Below are 26,057 nucleotides of genomic sequence, written 5' to 3' on the forward strand. Positions count from 1 at the left end.
TCCCCCTTTCCCTCCCCTTTTTAAAAACACAGAATATAACAAAGTATATATACATATACCTTGCTTTTCTGTACCTTGCTTATTTAACATATTCTGGTGATGTTTGTATAGAAGTACACAGAATGCTTCCTTATTTATTTTTACAGCTGCACCGTATTCCTTCTAATGGATGTATCCTAGGTGATTTTACCAGTCCTCTTAAGTTGTTTTCAGTGTGTTTCACTTTTACAAATAATCCCACAATAATCTTGCTGCACACTTTATTTTGTGAATGTGTAATTATATCTGTAGGAGAATGTCCCAGAAGGAGAGTTGTTGGGTCAAAAAATAAATGCATTCTTGGTTTTGTAGATATTGACACTTCCCCCAGCAATGGAGAGTGCTCATTTCTTGGGGTTCCTTGGTGTACCTTTTGAAAAACGATCGTCCTAGGGTCATTACCTCAAATCCCATAATATATGTATCCTCAAGTACTATAGAAGAACTCATGATGATGACCCTTGTGTCATCAAGAAACAGGTAATTATGTTTAGATGGTGAGGAAATTTGTAATATACTTGAGAAAGATATTATAGGTGGTGAAAAAATTTTAAATTAGAACCTTTCAAGACAAATTCTGGGAATTCCTTGGCGGTTCAGTGGTTAAGACTTGGTGCTTTCACTACCCTACCGTGGCCAGGGTTCGATCCCTGGTTGGGGAAATAAGATCCCATAAGCCATTTTTCGAGGCCAAAAAAAAAACAAAAACAAAAGACAAATTCTCATTTTCTTATTTTTTCTCTCCGGATAGATGCTTTCACTATACAGTTGACATTTTTTTATAAGTAAGTTCTTCTTGGCCAAATTCTCAAGTAATAAAAACTAACTGCAGTAATGATGTGTGTTATACAAAAACTGTTAAAATGTTACAGCTTTTGTTTCAAATATGGCTGTTACTAACAACCAACCATATTTCTTTTCTCTCTCTTTTTTTGTCTTTCAGCCTTTAACATTCCACATTCTGCTTTGTACATGGTGAATCACTACTGCTTTGCACCAGTGTGCCCACTTGCGTGCCTATAAAGTACAAGCTCCAGATTGAAAAAAGCTTCTAGATGGATCTTTTCCAAATTTGGTGTCTTTTCTACAAACTCTGTGCCTCAACAACCCTTTTTAAGTGGTAAGTGATATGTACTTTTAAAAAAGAATAATAGAAATTTGTAAAACAATTTTTGTTTGGATTGCCTTCCCCCTTTTTATGCTGCATTCTCTTTTGGTATGGAATAAAAGTATTGTATTCTAAAGGTTTCCCACTTCAGCAGCTTGTTCTTCTCAATTTTACTCCTCTGCACCCCCCTACAAAAAAAATGTGTTTTGAGTAAATCTCAGAGATGTTCAAAAAACATACTGGCTAACTAGCACCTATGCTTCCAAAAAATCTTAGAATATGTAAAGGGACACACAGTGCCATGCTATAAAAAGAAGAGCTGGCATTACATACCTCTCTTATCAACTCCATAAATGTGCACATAATTTACAGTTGCTAGGAATAAAAATAAAAATATGTAAACACCTTTATGTATATGTACTTTACATGCTCTGTATTATATATTGATATTTTACAAATAATTTCATTTACAAGTGGCAGTTATTGATGTCACAAGATTATAGTTTATATATCATAATTAGAGATTTTAACTCCAAGTGTTTTTTAAATAATGACTTAAATTTATGTATATATTTACTGCTGTAGGTGATTACCACTTTTAGTGGTTATTACAACAAGTGAACTTATAGAACTGGGCTCACTAAAAGTAGTTTGATTTGGGAAGAAAACTGTTTTATGGAATGATAAAATTTTGGATTTAAGAAATAAAGCTGTGGAAATAGAGTAATTTCACTGCTGAGCTAGAAATTGCACGTTAAGTGAGTTGTAAATGTTAGTATTTTATGATTTGTTATTGGTTCTGTTTTCATTTTGCCAGAGCCACAGATTCCAACTTTAGGTCTGTATATTCTCGTATTATAAGGCTGAGGTAGTTTTTCCTGTTGTTCTCTTTTCCTACCTACTTAGGTATATTGAGTCCATTGGGTCAAGAACATCCTCTTCCTAGCAATTGTAAATTATGTGCACATTTATGGAGTTGATGAGAGAGGTGTGTAATGCCAGCTGTTCTTTTTATGGCATGGCACTGTGTGTCCCTTTTCATATTCTAAGAATTTTTGGAAGCATAAGTGCTAGTTAGCCAATATGTTTTTTGAACATCTCTGAGATTTACTCAAAACACATTTTTTTTGGGGGGGTGGTGCAGAGGAGTAAAATTGAGCAGAACAAGTTGCTGAAGTGGGAAACCTTTAAAATAAAATTATTGTAAAATATTGAACACTTATTTTGAGTGTCAGTCAACAAATAGTTACCAAATGCCTGCTGTTTATGAATAAAAATACACAATGATATTTGGCATTGTGAAGAGGTAAGTCATCAAACAGAAACCATGGCATTAGGTGAGGATGCAAGACAGGGAGGTTGAGTGAAGAATGGGGTACGTTTTAGCTCTAACTCTAACCATTAATTGCACAGTGTTCTTGAGTGTAAGTTATTAGTCTTAGTAGCCCTTGGTTTTCTCATCTCTGAAATGAGTGAATTAACTAAATGGTTTATAAGGTTTTTTGCTGCTTTCATACACCTAACACTTTGTTATGAACAAATTGATAGATGTTTGTTTTTTTGAGGATACCTTTTCTTCTCTAGCCTTTCCAATAGAGATATTTTTAGACTACTTTCTTTGAATTGTGGGGTTAGAATAAGGTCCCCACTATCAATCATTTTCTTTTTTTTAAGAAATAAATTTTTAAATTATTTATTTATTTATTTTTGGCTGCACTGGGTCTTCGTTGCTGTGCCCAGGCTTTCTCTAGTTGCAGCGAGTGGGAGTTACTCCTCGTCGCAGTGTGCAGGCTTCTCATTGCAGTGGCTTCTCTCGTTGTGGAGCACGGGCTCTAGGCGCATGGGCTTCAGTATTTGTGGCACATGGGCTCAGTAGTTGTGGCTCATGGGCTCTAGAAGGCAGGCTCAATCGTTGTGGCGCACAGGATTAGTTGCTCCACGGCATGTGGGATCTTCCCGGACCAGGGCTTGAACCCGTGTCCCCCGTATTGGCAGGCAGAGTCTTAACCACTGTGCTACCAGGGAAATCCCTCAGTCATTTTCTTTTGAAGTTCATATCTTTTTTTTTTTTTTTTCTCCACATTCTTATCCTTCTCTTCTCTTGACCTCTGGAATTTTCCTTCATTTGACTCTTCATTTGTTCACTTTCTGTTTCTCATATCTATTAGTGGCTCTCATCATGTTTCCTTGACCTGTCTAGCATCCATTGTTTTCATCTTAGTATTTTCCAGGATCACTACATCTTACACCAGTGATTCTAATCCTGGGACCCTTTAAAAAAATAGATACCTGGGCTTCCCTGGTGGCGCAGTGCTTGAGAGTCCGCCTGCTGATGCAGGAGACGCGGGTTCGTGCCCCGTTTCGGGAAGATCCCACATGCCGCGGAGCGGCTGGGCCCGTGAGCCATGGCCACTGAGCCTGCGCGTCCGGAGCCTGTGCTCCGCAAATGGGAGAGGCCACAACAGTGAGAGGCCCGCATAACGCAAGGAAAAAAAAAAAAAAAAAAAATAGATACCTTCTAAAATGAGCTTGGGAGAAGGGTACGATTTTTTGGCAGGTAGCTGAAACCTACTAGTAAACCAGCATTATTAGTTCACCAAGACTGGAGTCCCCAGGTTTTACACCCCGTCACTTCTTGCCTTAGATCACATCATCACTTAGTTAAATTTCTGTGGTCTTGGAGTCTCCTCTCATGATGATAACCCTCTATCGTGCCACACTTTTTGAATCTCTTCTTTGTCTTTATTATGACTTGTAGTTTCTTGGCATTTTGTCTTTGTAGTTAAGTTAGCTATCTCCTAGCTTCATTTGCTTTCTACTCACCCAAACCCCATGATCATATTTGCAGCAGCATCTTATGTTCTGTTGCCTTTTTAACTTTGTGAGGAAGCTGTCCAAATCTCAAACCTAAGTTAATTTGCCATGTATATATTTCCTAGTTCCAGCTGCTTGATGCAGTTGGAAAAGGTCACATAAGTAAGTTTGGATCTACTAGGCAGTCATTTACTTGATCTCTAAACTGGTTCTTTTCAAGGTTGGCTTCTTACCCTTCCTTCAGAAGACCCCACACCTTGTCACAGTCAAGGTGTCTTTTTGGGGCTGTCTAGCATACTTCCTGACCTGTTCTTCTTTTCACTTCAGAATTTTTCTGTGTCTAAAGAAGAAATTATGTACCTTATTATAATTTTTATTATGGGAAATTTAAGACATATAAAAGTAAACAGACTAGTGTAATGAATCCCCTTGTACTCATGACTCAGGTTCAGTAATTATCATGTCATGGCCAAATTTTCAATCTCTCACTGACTTCCCTCCCATTCCTGTACTATTTTAAAGAAAATCCTAGATATCATAAAATTTATTTGTATTTCAGTACATATCCTTATGTATAAGACCCTTTAAAAAAATATAACCATGATACCATTATTAATCTTCAAAAAACAACAATTCCAATATAATCAAATATCCAATCAATGTTAATTCTAATTCTCTCACACATTGTATTTACTTATTTATTTGCTTGCCATGCCACATGGCATGCAGGATCTTCGTTCCCTGACCAGGGATGGAACCCATGCCCCCTGCAGTGGAGGCATGGAGTCCTAACCATTGGATCCCCAGGGAATTCCCCTCACATACTTTAAAAGCAGTTGACTTGATTGGATCAGGGTTTAGATAAGCCCTTCCTCCATTGCAGTTGGTTGATTTTTCTCTTAAAGTTTCAACCTCCCCTCCCTTATTGTTTCTAAAATTTATTTGTTGTCTTTGTCTTGTAGATGTGGATGTTTCTGATTACACTCCTGTGAAGTGATTAAGCATACACATCTGACCTTTCTACTTCCTGTTAATTGGTCGTTGGATCCAGAGACTTGCTCAGACTCAAGTTCAGATTCTTTTGGCAAGTCTTTGTCTTTGGGCAAGTGTCTCTCTGGTGCACACAATGCCTAGTTGTCTCTCTTCTTCTGCTGATTAGGTTGCCATTTTGCCTCCATGCTGTAGATTAGGGGTTGGCAAACTTTCTCTGTAAGGAGGCAGATAGTGTATATTTTAGGCCTTGTGAGCCGTCTGGTCTCCTCTGCTGCAACTACTAAACTCTGCTGTTGTAATGAGAAAGCCGCCATAGACAAAATGTAAATGAATGGGCATGGCTGTGTTCCAGTAAAACTTTATTTACAAAAACAGGTGATGGGCTCCCTGCTTGAGGCCTATTAAATCATTAGGGTTTGGAAAATTTTAATATTGTAACTTTACTTTTCACTTATTAGGTGAAATGTTCTATAAAGAGAAGCTATTCCATGTGTACTGTTTGTTACATGGTAGTACAGTTTGTATAGGAAATGTTAGACAAAAGCTTGACAGTTTCCCTTGGCTTATGAATTTCAAAATAATGAATTGGGTATATTAGCTTTTTCCAACAGTGACTAATTAGGGTCTCCCCTTCTCCTCCAGATTCATTATAGACTCTTAGATTTAAACATATTGGATTTTTAAAAAATTCATTATGGTAATTACCCTTATTGATGCTCAAATTATTTAATCTTTGGCCAGTGGGAGCCTTTTAAATTTGCTTACTGAGTCATGACTCTAGTAGTTTTTGATAGCTTCTTGATTATCTGGTATAACAAGGAGTTCCAGGCTCATCATGTACATTTCCTCCCCACACGTGGTGTCAGTAGTTTCTCCAAGGAGCCCCGATTCCTTCATTGGGGAATGGAATTTCAAGCCCACAGTTTGAGCTCTAGGGATTCTCATTCCTAGTGGGTTGACCATTGTTTCTAGGCCTTTTTGGTAGTCAGAACTAGGGGAAAAATTTTTTTTTATGATAGAGTACCTCATGAATTCATACTGATACTTCCAATTCAGTTTCAATACTATAAGATTTTTAGTTAATCTTTTTATTTTACATCTGTATCTTTCAACTGAAAATTCTAGTTCTCAGTGATGCTAAGAATAATACAATTAGAATATTTCATAATTACTTATTTATAGTACCCCCATAATACACACAACAGTCTCAGAATAGCAGTACCAGCATTTTGTCTCTGCCTTCTTTTCTCAATCCATGTTGTTGTATGAAACATTATCTGTTGCTGTGTAACAAATCACCCCAAAACTTAGTGTCTTAACGCAGCAAACGTTATTATCTCACAGTTGCTGTGGGTCAGTTTCTGTGGGGTGCAGCTTAACTGAGTGCCTCTAGCTCAAGGTCTCTCATAAAGCTGCAATCAAAGTGTTAGCTAGGGCTGTGTATATCCCAGGGCTCAGTTGGAGGAGCCGCAAAGGAGCCTTTTGGGGTGCTTTCAAATGCACTTATGTGATCATTGGTAGGTCTCAGGTCCTTTCTGGCCATTGGCTGGAGACCAGTCCCTCAGGCCTCTCCATGGGGCAGCTAACAACATGGCACTGGTTGTTAGCTTGGAGCAAGGGAGGAAAGGGTATCCAAGATGGAACCCATGGCCTTTTTAGTAACCCGTTCTTAGAGTGACAGCCCAACACGTATGCTGCATTCTTTTATTTATTTTTTAAGTTATTGTGGTAAAATATACATAACATAAAATGACAATTTTAATCATTTTAAAGTGTATAGTTAAGTACATTGCATTAAGTACCTTGGCATTGAGTACATTGACATTGTTGTGCCATCATCACCACCATCCATCTCCAGAACTTTTTCCAAACTGAAACTCTACCCATTAAACACTAACTCCCCAGTCTTCCCTTCCACATCCCCTGGTAACCACTATTCTACTTTCTGTTTTTATGAGTTAGACTACTCTAGGTACTTCATGAGTAGAATCATACAGTATTTGTCCTTTTGTGACATGCTCTTTTCACTCAGCATAATGTCTTCAAAGTTCATCCACATGACAGCATGTGTCAAAATTTCCTTCCTTTTTGAGGCTGAATAATATTGCATTGCATGTATATACCACATTTTGTTTACCCATTCATCCATTGATGGACATTTGTTTCCTCCTTTTGGCTATTGTGAATAACACTTCTATGAATATTGGTGTTCTACTGCATTCTTTTCTTAGAAGCAAGTCTCCAAATCCAGTTTATACTAAAGAGGAGATAGTTATATAACAGTGTGATACCAGGATGTGGGGATCATTGGGTCCCTCCTAGAGGCTGCCACCACACTGTTTAAGCCAGTCTTAATAATTGTTCTGTATAGTTCTGCCACCAACAGGGTATACATTTAAGTTAACTTATTTAATTTTTTAAAATAAATTTATTTATATTTTATTTATTTATTTTTGGTTACGTTGGGTCTTCGTTGTTGTGCGCAGGCTTTCTCTAGTTGTGGCGAGTGGGAGCTACTCTTCGTTGCGGTGCGCGGGCTTCTCATTGCAGTGGCTTCTCTTGTTGCGGAGCACGGGCTCTAGGCATGTGGGCTTCAGTAGCTGTGGCACGCGGGCTCAATAGTTGTGGCTCACAGGCTCTAGAGCGCGGGCTCAGTAGTTGTGGCACACATTTTGGTTGCTCCACGGCATGTGGGATCTTCCCGGACCAGGGCTCAAACCCGTGTCCCCTGCATTGGCAGGCAGATTCTTAACCACTGTGCCACGAGAGAAGTCCCTAAGTTAACTTATTTTTGATATTTAATGACTGTTCTAAAATGTAATTTTGTTTTATAATCATGTATAATAGTTTCATGTTTCCAAAGTCAAATCCACAAATCAAGGTTTATTTAAAGGAGTCTAACTTCTATCTGTGTTTTCTCTACCGTTTTCTTTCTCTTTCTGAGTAATTATATTCTAAAACCAAGTTTAATATAAGTAGGCTATGTATTCATATTCCTCCTTAGACAAGTGATAAAATATTATATGCCTTCTTTTTTCACTTAACATATTCTGGAGATCACTCCTTAGTAGTAAATTACTATATTCCTTTTTATAGCTACATAATATCTCATTGCATGAATGAAGAAACAGAGCTATTTAACCAGTTCCCAAATGATCAGCAGTTGGATTGTTTCTAATTTTTTGTAAATAGTACTGCAATGGATAACTTTGTAATTCATATATATGTGTTTATATTTTTGCCATTGAACATTTGGGACAGATTCCTAGATGTGGAATTGCAGGGTCAAAGGGTAAATGAGTACACAGTTTTATAGATATTGCCAGATTTATCCTGATAAGAATTATATCTCTTTGTGTTCCCATCAGTAATGTACGAGAGTGCCTCTTTGTGTATATATCACCTTATCAACAGAATATATTGTTAGAATTTTGGGTTTTTTGTCCTCATTGTAGTGTTAATTTTCATCTCTCATTATGAGTGAGATTGAATATCTTTTTTTAACTTTAAAGTTTTATTCATAGACATTTCAGAACCATTTAAATCAACTATGGATATTTTTAGACATAACATACCATGTTTATATTGGACATATTAGGCTGAGTATCTTTTTATATGGTTAAGAGGCATTTGCATTTCTTTTTTTTTTCACTGTCCATTTCTTTAGCTCTTTTTCTCTAGGTTTGTTGGTGTTTTCTATTTTATAAGCTCATTACATATTAGGAATATCAACATTTTGTCCATTTGCTTTCTTCTTCCTGCCAGTTAAATAGAGGTAGTCTCTAATCTGCTTCTAGTTTGCTTTGTTTTGCTTCTCATCCTTTTCCATTAGTGTTACATTTTTTCTTCTGGCTAAATCATTATTCAGTATTTGATGACTCCACTTCTGCAGCTCAAACCTATCCCACCATTTCTTCAAACTCAACATGTCCCAGATAGGATTCAACTTTATCCACAAACCTGATATCCCTGTGTTCCCTTTGTCAGGTATGGCGTTACCATTTTCCTACTTGGGAACTTGGAGTGATCTTTTATGGTTTATTTATTATTAATTCAGCAAGTATTTGTTGAGCACCTACCAAGTGCCAGGTACTGGACTAGGCACTAGGTAACAAATAGTCACAATCCTAGCTCTCAGGGAACAGTCTGATGGGGGAATAGGTAGTAAACAAATATACACACAAACCCATGTCTCAATGGGTGGTAAGTATTTCAAGAGAGAATTTATGGGCTGGGACATGTGATTAGATTGGAGAGGTTGGGGGGGTAGGCTTTTAGAGAAAGTGACATTTAAACTGAGATTTGAAGGTTTGTTAGGGTTCACCTGGTGAAAAAAATGGGGGTTCCAGATATAGGAAACAGCATGTGGAAGGATCCTGAAGCAGAAAAGAAGTTGAACTTCTAGGAAATGATCAGACCAGTTTGGCTGGCATGTAGGGAGAAGGGGTAGAGGGCCATGAGATGTGATCTGATTTACTTTGTAAAACGACCACTCTGGCTCTAGGGGTGGAGGGGATGTGTGTGTAGAGGTTGGTGAGGAGGCTGTGGTGGTAACCGTGAAAAGTGGAAGTGTCGCATTCATTCTCTTAGTGACATTCTTTCAGTTCTACTCTGGTGCTTTGTTCTTTCTTCCCATATTTTTATATCCACTGCCCTCGTTCAGAAAGTCACCTCCTGACTACTCTGATGGGTTTTTACAGATTGGTCGCACGCTGTTTTAGTCTCTGTCTCGCCAGCCAATCTGGTTCAGAAGCAAACTTTTAGAAATCCCAGGTCTGTTCATATCACTTTCTTTCTCGAAAACTCTTGGTGGCTCCCTTTGACTGCTAATATTATGTGTCCACTTGACTGGGCTGAAGGATGCCCAGAGAGCTGGTAAAACATTATTTCTGGGTGTGTCTGTGAGTGTGCTTCCAGAAGAGATTAGCATTTGAATCAGTAGACTAAAGAAAATCCTCCCTCACCAGTGTGGGTGGGTGTCATCCAATCATTGGGGACGCAAGTAGAACCATAAGAGGAAGGGTGAATTTGTTCTGTCTCCTTGAGCTGTGGCTTCCATCTTCTCCTGTCCTCAGACATTTGAGTTCCTGGTTCTTGGGCTGTTGGACTCTGGGACTTACACTGGCAGCATATCACCCTCACCCCCGGACCCCAAACCCCTTTGGCTTCAGACTGAGAGTTACACCATCAGCTCCTCTGTGTCTCAGGCCTTCAGACTCAGACTGAATTTTATCCCTGGCTTTCCCGGGTCTCCAGCTTGCAGGTGGCAGATCGTAGGACTTCTCAGCCTCTGTAATTGTGGCAGCCAATTCCCATAATAAATATCCTCTTACGTATCTATATTATCCTATTGGTTTTGTTTCTCTGTAGTCTCTGAACCTTAACACATTCCCTCATTGCAGAAAAATGAAAGCCCACCTGAAATTGAAGCCTTTCTCATTTTCTTCAAGGTCTGCTCCTCTGAGACTACTTTTCTTTAGGCAGCCAAGACTGATATTATTTTACCTTTTTTTTTTTTTCGGTATGCGGGCCTCTCACCGTTGTGGCCTCTCCCATTGTGGAGCACAGGCTCGGGACGCGCAGGCTCAGTGGCCATGGCTCACGGGCCCAGCCGCTCCGCAGCATGTGGGATCTTCCTGGACCGGGGCACGAACCCGTGTCCCCTGCATCGGCAGGTGGACTCCCAACCACTGCGCCACCAGGGAAGCCCTCTACCTCTTTTTTTAAACTCATCTTCATCTTCTGTCATGACATCTCTGCCTCTTGAACCCTATTTCCCCTTCTCTTTTTTTTTCTTTCCCCTAAAGTCTCCATTCAGATCCTAACTGTTCCCCTAATCCTTAAATCTCCTCAGTCAGGTTGACTTTTAACATTTGTTGATATGTCAGTTCTTTTTTTTTTTTTTTTTTTTTTTTTTTTTTCTTGCGTTATGCGGGCCTCTCACTGTTGTGGCCTCTCCCATTTGCGGAGCACAGGCTCCGGACGCGCAGGCTCAGTGGCCATGGCTCACGGGCCCAGCCGCTCCGCGGCATGTGGGATCTTCCCGAAACGGGGCACGAACCCGCGTCTCCTGCATCGGCAGGCGGACTCTCAAGCACTGCGCCACCAGGGAAGCCCGATATGTCAGTTCTAAGATTCATCACAGCCTGTGTTGTATTAGACGCACTCCTGTATTTATTTGGAGTGCAAAGAATTGTGTATATTTCATTTTCTTAACAGACAAGAATTCAGTAGATATGTGTTGAATTGTAGGAGATTAGGGATCATTCCATGTGCTTAGATCCCTCACTGAAATCTCTTAAAAAAGAGGTAAGTCTCAAGTACAAGTTTATAAATATCTTGTATTGAACCTTCAGGGAGTGACCTCATTTAGAAATAGTAAAATCTGACTTGCCTTTTGAAACAGTCTTTACAGTTCAGTGGATATCAGATAATACTTAAACTCTCTATACTAGTTTGGCAAAAATATGTTTATATGGCAATATCAGAGAGTTCTTCTGACTTACTGGGGGTATATAGAGGATTAATACTCAATTTCCATGCTGGTGGGGAGGGGTCAATAAAACCATGACTCTATAGCATATCTAAATGTACCTCTGCTTTTACCTGAGGTATCCTGCTGACTAGTTGTCCACTTAGACAACTTCTGACCGGGTACCTCGCTAGGTTAAAAGTAGTGGTCTGCATGTTGACTAAGTTTAATATACTTGATTCTCATATGTGGTTTTGTTTGTATATCAGGGCCAGCCAGTATGTTTCGTTTGTGAAGAGAAGGGTCCTATCATTACTACCTACACACTTGCAAAATGATTTTATGTGTTCCATCTTTTAAAATTCTAACAGGTTTTCTTCTCTTCCTCTCTTATTCCCTCCCTTCTTGCCTCTCTCCTTTTCTTCCTATAAATGAGGTTAAGTCACTTTGTCTAAGTTAATATAGCTTTGTATTGCGTAACTGTGCTACATACATTGTGTTGCCTTCTCATATGAGGTCATTTCTCTGAACTTATAAGGGAAATGGGGTTTATACAGATTTGTCTTACATGTAGTTTTCAGATATTAATCTAACTTTTAAGTCTCTTTGGATCACCTCTTGAATTAAATGACTGTTTTTGATTTCTAATACCTATTGATGCAATAAAAGGGTTGGGAGATTATATAATCATTTTGCCTCCATACTAAATGGGATTTGATTTTGTCATTGGAAATGCAGTAGAAGCTAAACCTTTTAAAGCTATTTTTACATTAAATTTCCTAAAGTCACATTTCAAATTTTGGGTGTTTCAGCAGTGTTAACTAATGAGAAGTATTTTGGTTGTATTATTTTAAGGTAAAAATATCTTAATAGAAATTTTAAATGAGCTTTTGCTTCAGATTAAATTAGGACATTAAAGTCTTAGTTTCTGGAATATGAATTTTTAAAAATCACTGTGAAATATTAACTAGGGCAGGTGCTTATAGGTAAGAATCAAATTATCATTTGGTACTGTGACCTTCAAGTTTAGAGTGATGAAGGGTTTTATTTTTAAAACTAAGTATCTGTAAAACAAAAAACGGTTCAAGCAGCTCATGGTTTGACAGGTTTATGAAAGGCTTGAAAGATAAAATTGTTGTAAGTGAAATATTGCATTCAACGTAGGATTTATGTAACTAAGTAAGTGAGGGTGAAAAAAAACCTGATGAGGTGGGAGAAATGACTCAGTTCCTCACTTTGCACTCTCCATTTTAAATCCTGCATGAATATTACAGCTTCAAATATAATCACAACATTAATTCAGAAGCCTGATATATTAAAAGGTAAGCTTTTGTTGTTTTATAATAACTCCATTTGTACCATACTGGAACTTTCTAGAACAGTCTCCTTCTAGGACAGTTTAGGGGGGTGGCCGTAGAGCTGGATGAGTCACACCACACTGCCAACTCCTTAAGGTTTATGTCTATTCAGTGTTTATGTCCTTCACTACATAGCTTGATATATCTATCAAGTTGGGCTAGTAAAGGTAGTAGAATTATATTTTCATTTATTATACTGTACCTTGTGTTATGTTTCTAGAAATGCTAAAGTTTTTTGGGAAGTTGGTCCAGAGTCAACATTCAAAAAGCATAATTCCAATGACCCTGAATCCACTGAATTGAGCCAGGGACCAAAAATTTTCTCAACATAGAGCAGCAATAAAGGAAGAGAGGCATGCAGGGACCCAGGAGAAAAAGGATGATTTAAGTGGAGGGAAGTTGCAGTTAAACCACAGGCACAGCAACTTGCATGCTTGGTCAGGTTTTCCCTGTAATGTAGAAATTGCTGACACAGAATTTTGTACCTGTGAGCATCCATCTTAGGGACACATATATTTTATATTTTTTATTTTAATTTTTAATTTTTTGGCCGCCTTAGTTCCCCGACCAGGGATTGAACCCGTACACACTGCACTAGAAATGTGGAGTCTTAACCACTGGACCACCAGGACAGCCCGGAAACATATTTTAGATTAAAGATTATTTTAAGAATTCTGGCTGAGACAGAGAAATATCACTTTCCTTTATAAAATTGTTCCTGGGGCTTCCCTGGTGGCGCAGTGGTTGAGAGTCCGCCTGCCGATGCAGGGGACACGGGTTCGTGCCCCGGTCCGGGAAGATCCCACATGCCGCAGAGCGGCTGGGCCTGTGAGCCATGGCCGCTGAGCCTGCGCGTCCGGAGCCTGTGCTCCGCAATGGGAGAGGCCACAACAGTGAGAGGCCCGCGTACCACAAAAAAAAAAAAAAATTGTTCCTGGACTTTTAAATTAATAGTGAGACGTTAGCAGAAGATGATTGAATTTAGTTTTAAATAAGCATCTCTATGATTTGTTAGCCATAATATGATTTCTCCCTTTCCTCCTAGTTTTTACTTTTGATACGGCAAATTTATTCTTTCTTCATGAAATATTTAAGATAAATTATGTGTTAATTATCCTTTTTTGAAAGTTCTCTTGCTTTTGTTCTGAGGTTCAGAATCAATATAAAAACATTGAAATCATAATTGCATTTTAATTTGAGAACTTAATCTCCTATAACTCTGTATAATAGCTTATTCTTTTAAAATATAAAAGAATCCAGATGTGCAGTATTTCTCGGTTTATTTACTAGTCTTGTCAGTTTCCAAAGCTGCAAAGTTGAACATTTACAGAAATTATGGGTTTGTTTGGGTTAAAATGAAGTAACGTATGTAAAGCATCTAACCTAGTTTTTCACACATAGTAGGCCCTCAGTAATTAGTGGTGGTTATTTTTATTATTATTGGTCACTTAATTAATTTGGATTTCTAGGGCACCATTTCTTAGGGTGCAGTGAACCAATTCTGAATTCTACCCTCCCATATTTGTAATTTTTTTAGACTGACTTAACCACTGTGAAGAATAAAGCCTATTGGTGGGGTGGAGCTTTTTGACTTCTGTGTGCAAGTCCTTTTAGAGTTACTGGATGTACTGGAATGTGAAAGATTAAGCTTTGTGGCATGTTCTATATGGTCATCCATAGTGACCAAACTGATTTGGAATGTTGTTTTGTTACTAACTTTGAAATGTGTTACTTTCCGTACAGAGGATGTTGATCCGAATAAATTGCTTATTATCCTTTATAAATATCTAGAATGAGACGAATTTGTCAATCGGTGTAAACCTCATCCGACACAGTACTTTTTTTCATAAACACAGGGAGGAAGCAATCCCAGGATAACCTTTCGGGTGATAAAGCCGGGCATGGCTGGGCAATTCAGAGGGTGTGTGATAGCACCCAACTTTGGAGCCTGTCACAATGGGAAGTCATGGCTTGGAGGCCTGTGGTGAAATAGTCATGTTTATTAAGCCTTAATATGTCACTTAAATGGCTCTTCTATCAACAGCTAGCCAGCTCCTCAAAGAGAGGCAAAAAGCCATTCCTGTCATTGTAGATTGTAACTCCAGTTACTTCCTGGCAACGGAGGCTATGAGCACCCCTTCATTGGCAGTGTCTTTCCTGTCCCACCCTCCACGTAAATTGATGACTTTCTCCCTTGTACCCAGTTGTAGCTTGAACATATTTGGGTAACTTCTCTCAAAGCATCTAAAAAGAGTTGTCCCATGTGTCTCTCTTCCAGCTTGTCTGTAAGCTCCTGGTTGGTGGTGGTCGTGTCTGTGTTAGTGTCACTTAGTGCAGGTTCTGGGAGCTCAGGGTGGATCTTCAGTCTGTGTGTTAAGTGCACGTCTCCCTGTGGCTTGTGGAGACTCCTCAACATTAACTGGTGCAATTATATTGGACCTCTCTAATTCTTTAATGAAAAACCTCTAGACGGGCTAATTCTACCGTGTATCCTGTATTTCCATTCTTATTTCTTTCTCTTCTGCCAATGCAAATTCTCGATTTCCTTTATTTCTTTCAAGGAACAATTCAAGTTCTTTTCCATGTAGCTTTTTTTTTTTTTTTTTTTTGCGGTACGCGTCCCTCTCACTGTTGTGGCCTCTCCCGTTGCGGAGCACAGGCTCCGGACGCGCAGGCTCAGCGGCCATGGCTCACAGGCTCAGCTGCTCCGCGGCATGTGGGATCTTCCCATACCGGGGCACGAACCCGTGTCCCATGCATCGGCAGGCGGACTCTCAACCACTGCACCACCAGGGAAGCTCTAACTATAACACTTTTTAAAAATAGGTGGGAGACTATCACAGTGTATTATATATTATTTCAAATGTATCATATGGGTGTATATATATTGGGTTGTTATATAAAATGTATTACATGTTCATTTATGTAAAATGCATTTTTTTCTTTACTGCAGTGAAAAGAGTTTAGATAACATGTCCCTAGTCTGTTTCACCCTTACTTTAAACCTGGGGAACAGCCCAAATAGATTACTTGTTCTTTTTGCTATGCTCTCTTGTCATCGTGACCTGACTCCAAGGTAGTGTTTTCTAACCAGTTAGAAATATACAGAGGTGATATTTTCCCCCAGTACATAAAGATGTGCAGCAAGGTGGTGTTTTCATTACATTGGTCTTGCTTGCATGCCTCTGGGTACAAATAAACACTTTGGTGGATCTGTTAATCTGTAAGAATTGTTTATGATGTGCCTAACTTGGTACCAAGATGTGATTTAAGCACCAAGAGAATTTGGATTATTTAATACTAGTACATAATAAAACTACTTATCAAATGTTCATGTGGGCACATACAGAGGCATAATTGTATTCTTGTAATGCACAGTATAAATACTAATATTGTTTTGGAGAATCAGCATGGTATGCTGAAGCCATGGTTTGGAAAAAGGCATTAATCTGTGGGAATTACTGGCAAGTGTAATTGAGCGATTCTAAATACTGTAGTTGTTTACTTCACTTTTGAATTTGGCTTAAATATTCTTGGTCTTGTTATTTTTTTAATAATCATTGAATTATTATAATAGAAGTTTAACCATAATTCTGTAGATTTTAATAATTTTATCTCTTAAAGGTTTATTTTAAAACAATTTCCCCTGACTAAAGATATTTAATATTTAAAATTTATGTTTAATATTTAAATATTTATATAGAAATATAAACATGCTTCTAGATATTTATACTATATCTTTAGAGAAATACTACATTTAACATTTAAATTTAATATTTAAATATTTAATGATAAATATTTAAACAGAGAGGATAGTGGAATGAATGTTCATGTGCCTGTTCCTCAGCTTCAACCTTGATCAACTCTTTGCTAGCTGTACCCATTCCCATTCCCCAATTCCCACTTATTTTGATGCAGTTCCTCTGTCATAATACATCATCTGTAAATATTTCAGGATGTATTTCTGAAAGACAAGGACTTCTATTTCTAGACATACAAAGTAGGATCTTAATCTTTTTGAGGAATGTACTGAAGTTATGAACATTCAAATTGTGTTTGGGATGTTAGAGTGATATAAAGGAAGAGTGAGCTCCTTTAAATAGAATAAATGGGAAAAGAGAAATACCTGATAAGCAGTTGTATCAAAACACAATAGAAGAGTTACAATGAAAAAGCCAATTAATAGCTTTTAAGTATCCATGGAGAAAGTGGAGAAATTGGCAGTTCTGAATACTTAGTACGTGTCTACATTCTATACAGGTCACTAGGAGTAAGGCGAAGTGTATTTCATACCATTTGAGATAGAAATTCTGTTTCTAGACTCTTTCTTGAGGGAAGAATCAAAGGTGTGTACAAAGACTGCCAATCAAGATATTCACTGCAATATTATTTATAGAGTGAAGAATTGAACCTAATGTTCAATACCAGTGGAAGGATGTAATGCACACAGTATATTCATAAAATTTTACAATATTTTGTAACCAGTAGAAATGGTAAAACATACCAATTGTATAAAATGTTGAATGCATATTAAAAGCCTGGAAGAAATTAACCCAGATATTTACATGAATTAATAGTGGCTATCTCTTGGTATTAGAATTATGAGTAATTTTTAATTTCTTCATTTCTTTTTTTAGAAATGTTGCAGATTTTGTCTATCAGCATATGTTATATGAGTTAATAAATTATAATAAACATTTGAGTACTTACTATGTGTCAAACACTATTTAAGCACTTTTCATCTAAAAGTGAATTCTCATAATAGCCCTGAGAGGTTTTATAATCCTTATTTTGCAGATGAGAAAATGGGCATAGAGAGATTGAATACCTTGACAATTTGAGTCTATCCTTCTAAGTTTATTGTTTGCTTCTAAATGTAGTTTTATCTCCAATAATTAGGAAGATACTGTAAATACTGTTTTTCTACGTATTACTTAAATATATGTGGTGAATATTATGGCATATTAGTTAAAAAATATGATTTTTAATTGATGGATAACATTTCATCTAGTGAATATACCATGATTTTTTTTCAACTGGTCCTTTGTTTTTGTTCTGCCCCTCCCCTCCAGTATTTTGTTAATAGGGATAATGGTACAATGGTATCTTTGTGAATAAATCTCTATGTGCATTTCTGATTATCTTCCTAGAAAAAGCATTTAGAAGTGGAATTATTGGGTCAAAGAGCATAAACATTTTTAAAGGCTTTTGATACAAGTTATGAGACTGCAGGTAACAAATGATCATTCTTCCTTAAACTTAGAGAAATTGTTTTGGCACTATAAATTTGAGAGAAATAGGTCATCTAAACATCAGTGGGAATTTGTGCTTTCATAGTTGCTCGTACAAAAGTGAGGCTTCTCTAAGCTTGCTGGAGACTATAAACACAGAGGAAAAGAGAAAAGACAAACTTGGAAGATTAAATTGTGGCCATTTACTTGCTCTGTGACCTTTCACAGCTACTTATTCATTGTTCTTATTAACTTAAAATTTGAATTAGCCTTGAAACCTTTTTACTGTAAATTGTTTTATATAACATCTAAAATACACATATCAAATTTTCATGAATTTTCTTTAATGTTTGATGTTTTAGGACCTCAGGAGCATAATTAGGTAGAGAAATTTCCAATGTATAATTTTAAAACGTATAGGTATAAAAGGCATAAGACATTGATTAGAGACAGTAATAACCCTAAAAGTGTTTTAGATGTTGTATTTTTAAATAAGAAAGCCTTTTTCTAGGGAGTCACTCTCTTTTTATGAAAAGCAAGAACAAAAATTTGGGGGTAATTGATGGTTTCTGTTAGGGTTAAATAAGGTTTTATTGTGGTTTCTCTTGAGCTTATATATCTTCTTCCAGGGACTGTGGTGACTTCTACAGAGACTTTAGCTGAAGATTTGAGCAGAGGGAGGGGGATTTTAACTTAAGAAGGTCCAGAGAATAATTAATGAAATCAGAAAATTTACCTATGAAGCTACCAAAGAGGTTAGGATCAATTTTTTTTCTGGAAAAACTAAGATTGATACAGGGTACTCTGACAGTCTATAAATTTGTGAGAGGGACAAATGGAATAAATAGAAAACATTTTATTGAAATTTAAATACCTTAAGTATTTTAATGGGGAAAAAAAAAGTACAGTCAGTCCTCTGTATCTGAGTCTTCCACATCCACAGATTCAACTAACCTTGGATCAAAAATATTTAGAAAAAAAATTCCAGAAAGTTCCAAAAGACAAAACTTGAATTTGCTGCTTCCCACAGCATTAACATTGTATTTACAACGATTTACATAGCGTTTACATTGTATTAGGTATTATAGGTAATCTAGAGAGGATTTAAAGCATGTGGGAGGATTTGATTGGGTTATATGCAAAATACTACACACTTTTATATAAGGGATTTGAGCATCTGATGATTTTGGTTTCCACAAAGAGTCCTGGAACCATTACCCTCTGGATACTGAGGGATGACTACTACTTCTTTATACTATGAGTAGTAAAATTATGAAACTATCAACTAGAAATGGTAGACATAGAAAATAAGCCTGAGGAGGATTTTTATCAGGGGTTTTTAATCCATAAGTAATGATTGGATTATAAAGGTTCATAACCCTGCAAAATTAGGTATATGTGCTTTTTGGAAGGAGAGGCCTCCAAAACTTTTTTCAGATTCTCAAAAGAATGACTTCAAAAAAATTCAAATTCAAAATTCAAGCTCCTACTAGAAGGTAAGCTCCGTGAGGCTAGGGACTTTTGTCTGTTCTGTTCACTCCTCTGTCCCTGGCTCTTGGCACATAGTTCTGCTCAATAAATATTTGTTAAAGGTATGATTTTTGTAAATTTATGTGTGGCATAGTTACAGCAATGGATTTTTAAAAATTAGGGATGAAAGAAAATTCCAGGTTCAGTGAGGTTGATGTCTTGGCTGTTTCTGTATTTGTCTGAAAATTTTCTTTTTAAGTCTAGATGAGTAGGTAGGGCATTTGTATGATAATTTTGTGGTCGAATTCCTGTTTTTTTCCTGTGCCAACAGAAATGCTGTAGAATGGGTTAGAAATACTATAGAAATGTAATGCTGTAGAAATGTAACAGGAAATTGTTCTAAACAATACATATTCATTCATCAGTCTATTAGAAAATGTACTTTGGGGCTGTTTTCATTTGATTCAATGAATGAAATTGTTATAGAAAAACTTCCTCTTAAATTTGAGAATGGAAAATTCTCCTAATTGTTTTCATTAAACCAAGTGGTATGGCAGTAACTGCTATTGTGGCTAAAAATGTAAAATCAACAAAATGTTGAAAAATTTACCTGCAGAGAACATTGCTTTATCAGCAAGAGATTTAGATTTTTGCAGTGAAGCCCAATTATTCTAGCTCAGTGCCATTATACAGCATTTTTAGCAGGTGATATAGTGTAATCTGTGATTGCATTAGTCAGCATCATAAGTTTCCATACTTCATAAAATTGAAATTTGGTAGAAGGTTAAAAGAATGACAAAAGATTAAAATGCAGGTTTGTTTTAAAAATTGTAAAGATTATAACATTTCTAAAATAAGAGAAAAAGTGAATTTCTAAAAATTGAAGTGTGATGGAACCAGTGTTAATTTATAAATCATTAATTTTCTTTCTTAATTAAAGGGATGACTGTAAATTCTTTATCTTAATGACTTTTGCCAGCCAGACAGAAAAGATAATTTGAGTAATTATTTGCTGCCTGCATTTGAGTCTTTGTGAATAGATTTTTCACATTTTCCATTATCTTCAGCAGATTTAAAAAGTCACTGCATTTTACATTTTCTACACTTACTTTGCTATTACAGATAGGAGCTATGATAATTCCAATGTATTCAAAAATCATTGCATCATTATAAGAGGCCTTCCAGTATTCCCAGAATAATTTCAATAGAAGGGCAGGAATTTTCCCTTATAGATTTCATATCTTGCAATGTGGTTTCTTTCTTTAGTTGAAATATGATTGAATCTTTAGGTCACCACACATTCCATTATTCAAGTATAAGTACAAAATATGTTTTGAAGTGAAATTTAGAGTTTCAAGTTGGAATCTCTGAAGTAATTTAGCTTAATCTTTTGACCCAGTGGTGTAACCCTTTCTATAGCATTTCTAACAATCTTTGCCTAAAAACTCAGTGAGTAGGAACTCTATTTCTTTATGAAGCAGCTTTTTTAAATGAATTATATAATAATTTTTTCTTTTTATTATGTTGAACTCAAATCTACCTTGTGCTCGGCACCATAACTTCCTGTTTTCCTTTTCAAATTATGAAGTATTCCAAGTCTGTAAGTATTGAGAGTACTTACAATGAACATCACCGAGATTCATTTATTCTTAATTTCTACTCTATTTGCTTGAGATTATCATTTTCTGTATCAATGTATATCAGAGACTTTTATGTCACGTCTTACTACAATTAGGATACATTAGATTTGTGGCATTTCTGTTCTTTATTATTCTTGTAATTCTTTTCAGAAAGGAGATGAAGTTAATGTGTTACCTGAGCACCCATTCAACTTTCTCTTTTACTTTCTAGACTGAAGCAAAGCAGGGTTGTCCTTGAAGGACGTCATTTGATCTGAGAATCCTCCCAAGCCCCAGAGCTGGGCCACTGTTCTCTTTATTTATTACACACGGAAGCTTCTAGATCATTAGTCTTGCTGAAGGTTTAAAGCCTTGGTCCTTTAAAGCTTGTGCTGTTTGACTATTTACAGTCTTATCTTCAGTGTTGTCAAACACCAGCTGACCTCCTCAAGTCACTCTTGTTTCTATGACTTTTTTCTTTTAAAATAAGAAACAACAGGCTTGGTCATGTGTATACTGTGACCACAGTTACCTAATCTCTCTGACCTTGACCATCTCAAAAGCAGTAGTATAAAAATGGTAATAAAAATTACTCTTCTTGTAGATAAAATATTCTCCAAATTAATCAAGTGAAATGAAAAATAAAAATGAGTTCCATGTTAGATGATATATATGGAGACAAGGTGAAAGTGCAGTTGATATGAAAAAATGAAAAAAAAAAACCAAAAAACAAACAACCCAAACCACACCCAAACAAAATGAAAACAAAAACCCATCCCTGCTAAAAATGATTATAACCTATAAAGAAAGCCAGGGAAGTATAAACCAAATATTTTCCAGGGTAACTAAAGACAAAAGTTTGTTTATTTTATCAAAAGTGAAAGTGGAAAATAGGAAGGCTGTATCTCTACTAGAGAGGTATTGAAAATTCTAGGCAAACGTGGGGAAGTCTTAAAATGACAGTGCTCTGACAGTGTGGTTATAAGAAGAGAAAACAAATATAAGAAGCATGGCATTAGCCCTTGCTGTGTCTGAGCAGAAGGATATTCAAAAATGAAGCAAAACGAAAGATGTAGACATGGCAGTACAAATCAATCCTAGATGCAATTTTTGCAGTGTTCCTAAAACAGCTTTGTCCTCCAGGAGTACTTGGTTTTGTGATTTGTCCTAGAAGACAAAGTGGAAAATAGTTTAAATTTCATTAAATACACACCAGCACATGACTGTACTCTGCTCACTATGTACAAGAAATGGTATGCTATTTGTCACATAAACTTTTATTTGCTTTGAGAGAGAAATAATTCCATTAACCTTATATAAAATAAAGGATAAAAAGTTATGGCAGAATTGTAGATATCTTCTTGTTAATAGATTCAGAAATATTTGGTGGGGCAGTCAAATTCCATAAGTCTGAATGATACCTGATTATGAACAGGTGCATCTAAATTACTATTTTGTTCATATTTACCAGTTTTGGGGCTTCAAAGATTTGGTTTTAGTCATGATTTAGTTGATTATACCTCTGAATAAATGAAATATCATTATAGTTTTTTCTAAATTGGCTAAAGGAATTTCAGATTAAGAAGTTTTAAGTACAAAACTAATATTTCAGCAAGTAGTTCTTTCTGTTGGGTTGGGGATTAAATTCATTAAACAGAAAAAATAGTGGGAAACCAGATGTGGTTTAAAATGAGGTTGATTAGAGTTTCAATGACAAATTAAAATGTGTCCTTTTTTTTTTTTTTTTTTTTGGTACGCGGGCCTCTCACTGTTGTGGCCTCTCCCGTTGTGGAGCACAGGCTCCGGACTCGCAGGCTCAGTGGCCATGGCTCACGGGCCTAGCCGCTCCGCGGCATGTGGGATCTTCCCGGACCGGGGCACGAACCCGTGTCCCCTGCATCGGCAGGCGGACTCTCAACCACTGCGCCACCAGGGAGGCCCAAAAAATGTGTCCTATTTAACTGTTGAAAAATGCACAGACCTTTCATGGTAATAAAAACATGGAATGTGCATGATTACATGTGAGGCCTTATATGTGGTAAAAGGGTAACTCCCTATGGTCATTGGTTTCATTCTTAGTAGCCATCAAATTATTACATATAAGGTATAGTAGTTCATAATCCATGACCCGCTCAGAGTTATTATAATAGGACTTTGAAAAATATACATGCTAAACACTATCTGTAGATGGGATAAATATTAGGCCTAGTGGGTATATGAACTATTTTGCAAATCTGATTAATTTAGTAAATAAAATGAAAATGGATTTAATGTATTATTGAACAGTTAAGGTATTAATGTATTCATTCAATCATAGCCTAGTAAAAGCATCATGGCTTGTCACTGCAAAGAGAAGAAAGGAAAAAAACTATAGATTAAAAGAGATTTAGGAGAGACAGTAACAATTGCCTGTATGGATTTTGTTTAGATCTGGATTAGAACAAACTGTTTAAAAAAACACTTATGAGAAAGTTGGGGAAATTTGAGCACTGATTGGTAGTTGATGTTGTAAAGAAATTATTTTGAATTTATTGTAGATATTATAATGATACTGCCTTATGTTTAAAAAGCAAATCTTTGTCTTAGAGAGAGACATACAGAATTATCTACAGATGAAGTGGTATAATGCCTGGAATTTGCTTCAGAATGATCCAGAGTGGTGGGATAGGAGTTGGGTGGGGGTGTGAAAATATAAATGCAACATGACTTGCTATGAGTTAACAACGGTGGGTTCATTATACTAGTCTTAATAATTTTGCATTAGTTTGAAATTTTTCATAATAAAATCTTAGAAAAAAGTGTAATGCAACATTAATTGAAAGAGGATAACTGTAGCACCAGGTGACACTGCAATATAATATATTCAGAAGTAAGGGTAGATATGAGTCACACACAGATGTACTTTTTATAAACATATCTAATGTGTCAATCTCATGTTTTGTTTTTCTTCAGAGCTGAAGCCGTTTATTTGAATCTTGGATGATTAACACCTAAATGCTTAATTCTAAGAACTGCTCAAGAGTCCCACAGCCAGGATTAGATGATCCAACTTACCACCAAGAAATTACTGTCTTGAATTCTACGGTAAGATTATAATAAATATTCTAAAGGCTAAATATTGACCATGAGGTCTAAAACGATTTTTAAATGCTGTCTTTGAGTAACTAGCCTTTATTTTAATTTCTCAGTCCTGTAACTCTTATACCAAGCGTTCAAGGTTGTGATAATCAACCAAAGATCTTAGAAATATCAACATGCAAACAAGGCTTTATGGTATTTCCCTGTCATAGATTCAGCATAGATTCAGCTAGTAACAGATACTGGAGTGCCATGCTTTCCCTCTTGCTGTATGTCTCAGGGTGGGTCCTCCAAAAACTGATGCTGGAAGGGAGTTTGGCTTCCGGGATGTTTATTAGGGATCAACAACCTATAAAGAGAGAAGGTCATTGGGCAGAGGAAAGTGAAGTATAATGTAGTCTCAACAAAGCCTTAGCCAACTGAGACAGGGAGTCTTGTAGTTTTAAGAGTTAAGCTTCTTGAGGATGGAGACACATCCTTAATGCCTTTGCATTGGGCACAGGCCATTAAAGAAGCTGCTCGGCAAATATTTGTTGAATGAAGGAAATCTGAGAAAAATCTTGTGGTCCCTCCTATAACACCTAATCCTTGCCCTTCCTTTTTCCAGTTGAAAGTGTGGTTTAGAACAGTGAGGTTAACAGTGACACACATGGTTGTCTTGTACATCATGAACAAACATGAAGGTAACTTGTCCTCCATAATCAGCATGTGTTGCATAGCACTGTGTTCCTGGGCTCCACAGATAAGGAAGGCCTACAATGGGACCTGAGGAAAACCACACATATAAGCTTTAAAGCAGCAGTCCCCAACCGTTTTGGCACCAGGGACCGGTGTCGTGGAAGACAGTTTTTCCACAGATGGGGGGTGGGGATGGTTCAGGTGGTAATGCGAGTGATGGGGAATGATAGGGAGCGGCAGGTGAAGCTTTACACGCTCGCCCGCCCGCCGCTCACTTCCTGCTGTGCAGCCCTGGGGTTGGGGACACCTGTTTTAAAGAATATGAGACTGTATCAGTAAAGAGGAAACAAACAAAAGAACAACATGGATCTAGAGGGTATTATGCTAAGTGAAGTAAGTCAGGCAGGGAAAGACAAATACCATGTCATTTCATTTATATGTGGAATCTCAAAAACAAAATGAAGGAACACACATACAACAGAAACAGACTCACAGATACAGAGAACAAACAGGGGCTTGCCAGAGGGGAGGGTGTTGGCGATATGGGTGAGATAGGTGAAGGAGATTAAGAGGTACACATTTCCAGTTATAAAATAAATAAGTCATGGAGATGTAACGTACAGCATAGGGAATATAGTCAGTAATATTGTAACGACTTTGTATGGTGACAGGTGGTAACTAGCCTTATGGTGATCTTTTCATAATTATAAAAATATCGAATCCCTATGTTGTAAACCTGAAACTAGTATAATATTGTAAGTCAGTTATCCTTCAGTTAAAAAACAATGAATGAACGAGGGACTTCCCTGGTGGTCCAGTGGTTAAGAATCCGCCTTCCAGTGCAGGGGATGTGGGTTCGACCCCTGATTTGGGGAACTCAGATCCCACATGCTGTGGGGCAGCTAAGCCCGTGTGCCGCAACTACTGGACCCTCACGCCACAACTAGAGAGAAGCCCCTGCGCCACAAAGAAGAGCCTGCGCACCATAACGAAAGATCCTGCATGCTGCAACAAAGATCCCACATGCTGCAACTAAGACCCAATGCAGCCAAATAAATTAAAGAAAAAAAAAAAAAGAATGAATGAGGTAAGAGGGACAAAACAAAAACCCTGTAAGATACAGTGATAACTCCTAGGCTATTAAGGGATATGGATTATGGTTCTAACCAGTTTGTTTTCTCTGTGTGTAGGGAATAG

General features: G+C 37.1%; 1 protein-coding gene across 1 annotated transcript in view; it reads left to right on the top strand.

The window, feature by feature from the left end:
- FRYL (FRY like transcription coactivator) overlaps positions 1 to 26,057 on the top strand; it is a 243,406-nt gene that overhangs the window by 34,958 nt on the left and 182,391 nt on the right. Inside the window, exons 2-3 of the mRNA XM_007456098.1 lie at positions 983 to 1,159; positions 24,057 to 24,188. The gene's annotated coding sequence lies outside the window, so the exon portion shown is untranslated. The remainder of the gene's footprint in view (positions 1 to 982; positions 1,160 to 24,056; positions 24,189 to 26,057) is intronic.

The sequence above is a fragment of the Lipotes vexillifer genome, unplaced genomic scaffold (assembly GCF_000442215.2).
Source record: "Lipotes vexillifer unplaced genomic scaffold, Lipotes_vexillifer_v1.1 scaffold42, whole genome shotgun sequence".
Taxonomy (NCBI): Eukaryota; Metazoa; Chordata; class Mammalia; order Artiodactyla; family Lipotidae; genus Lipotes; species Lipotes vexillifer.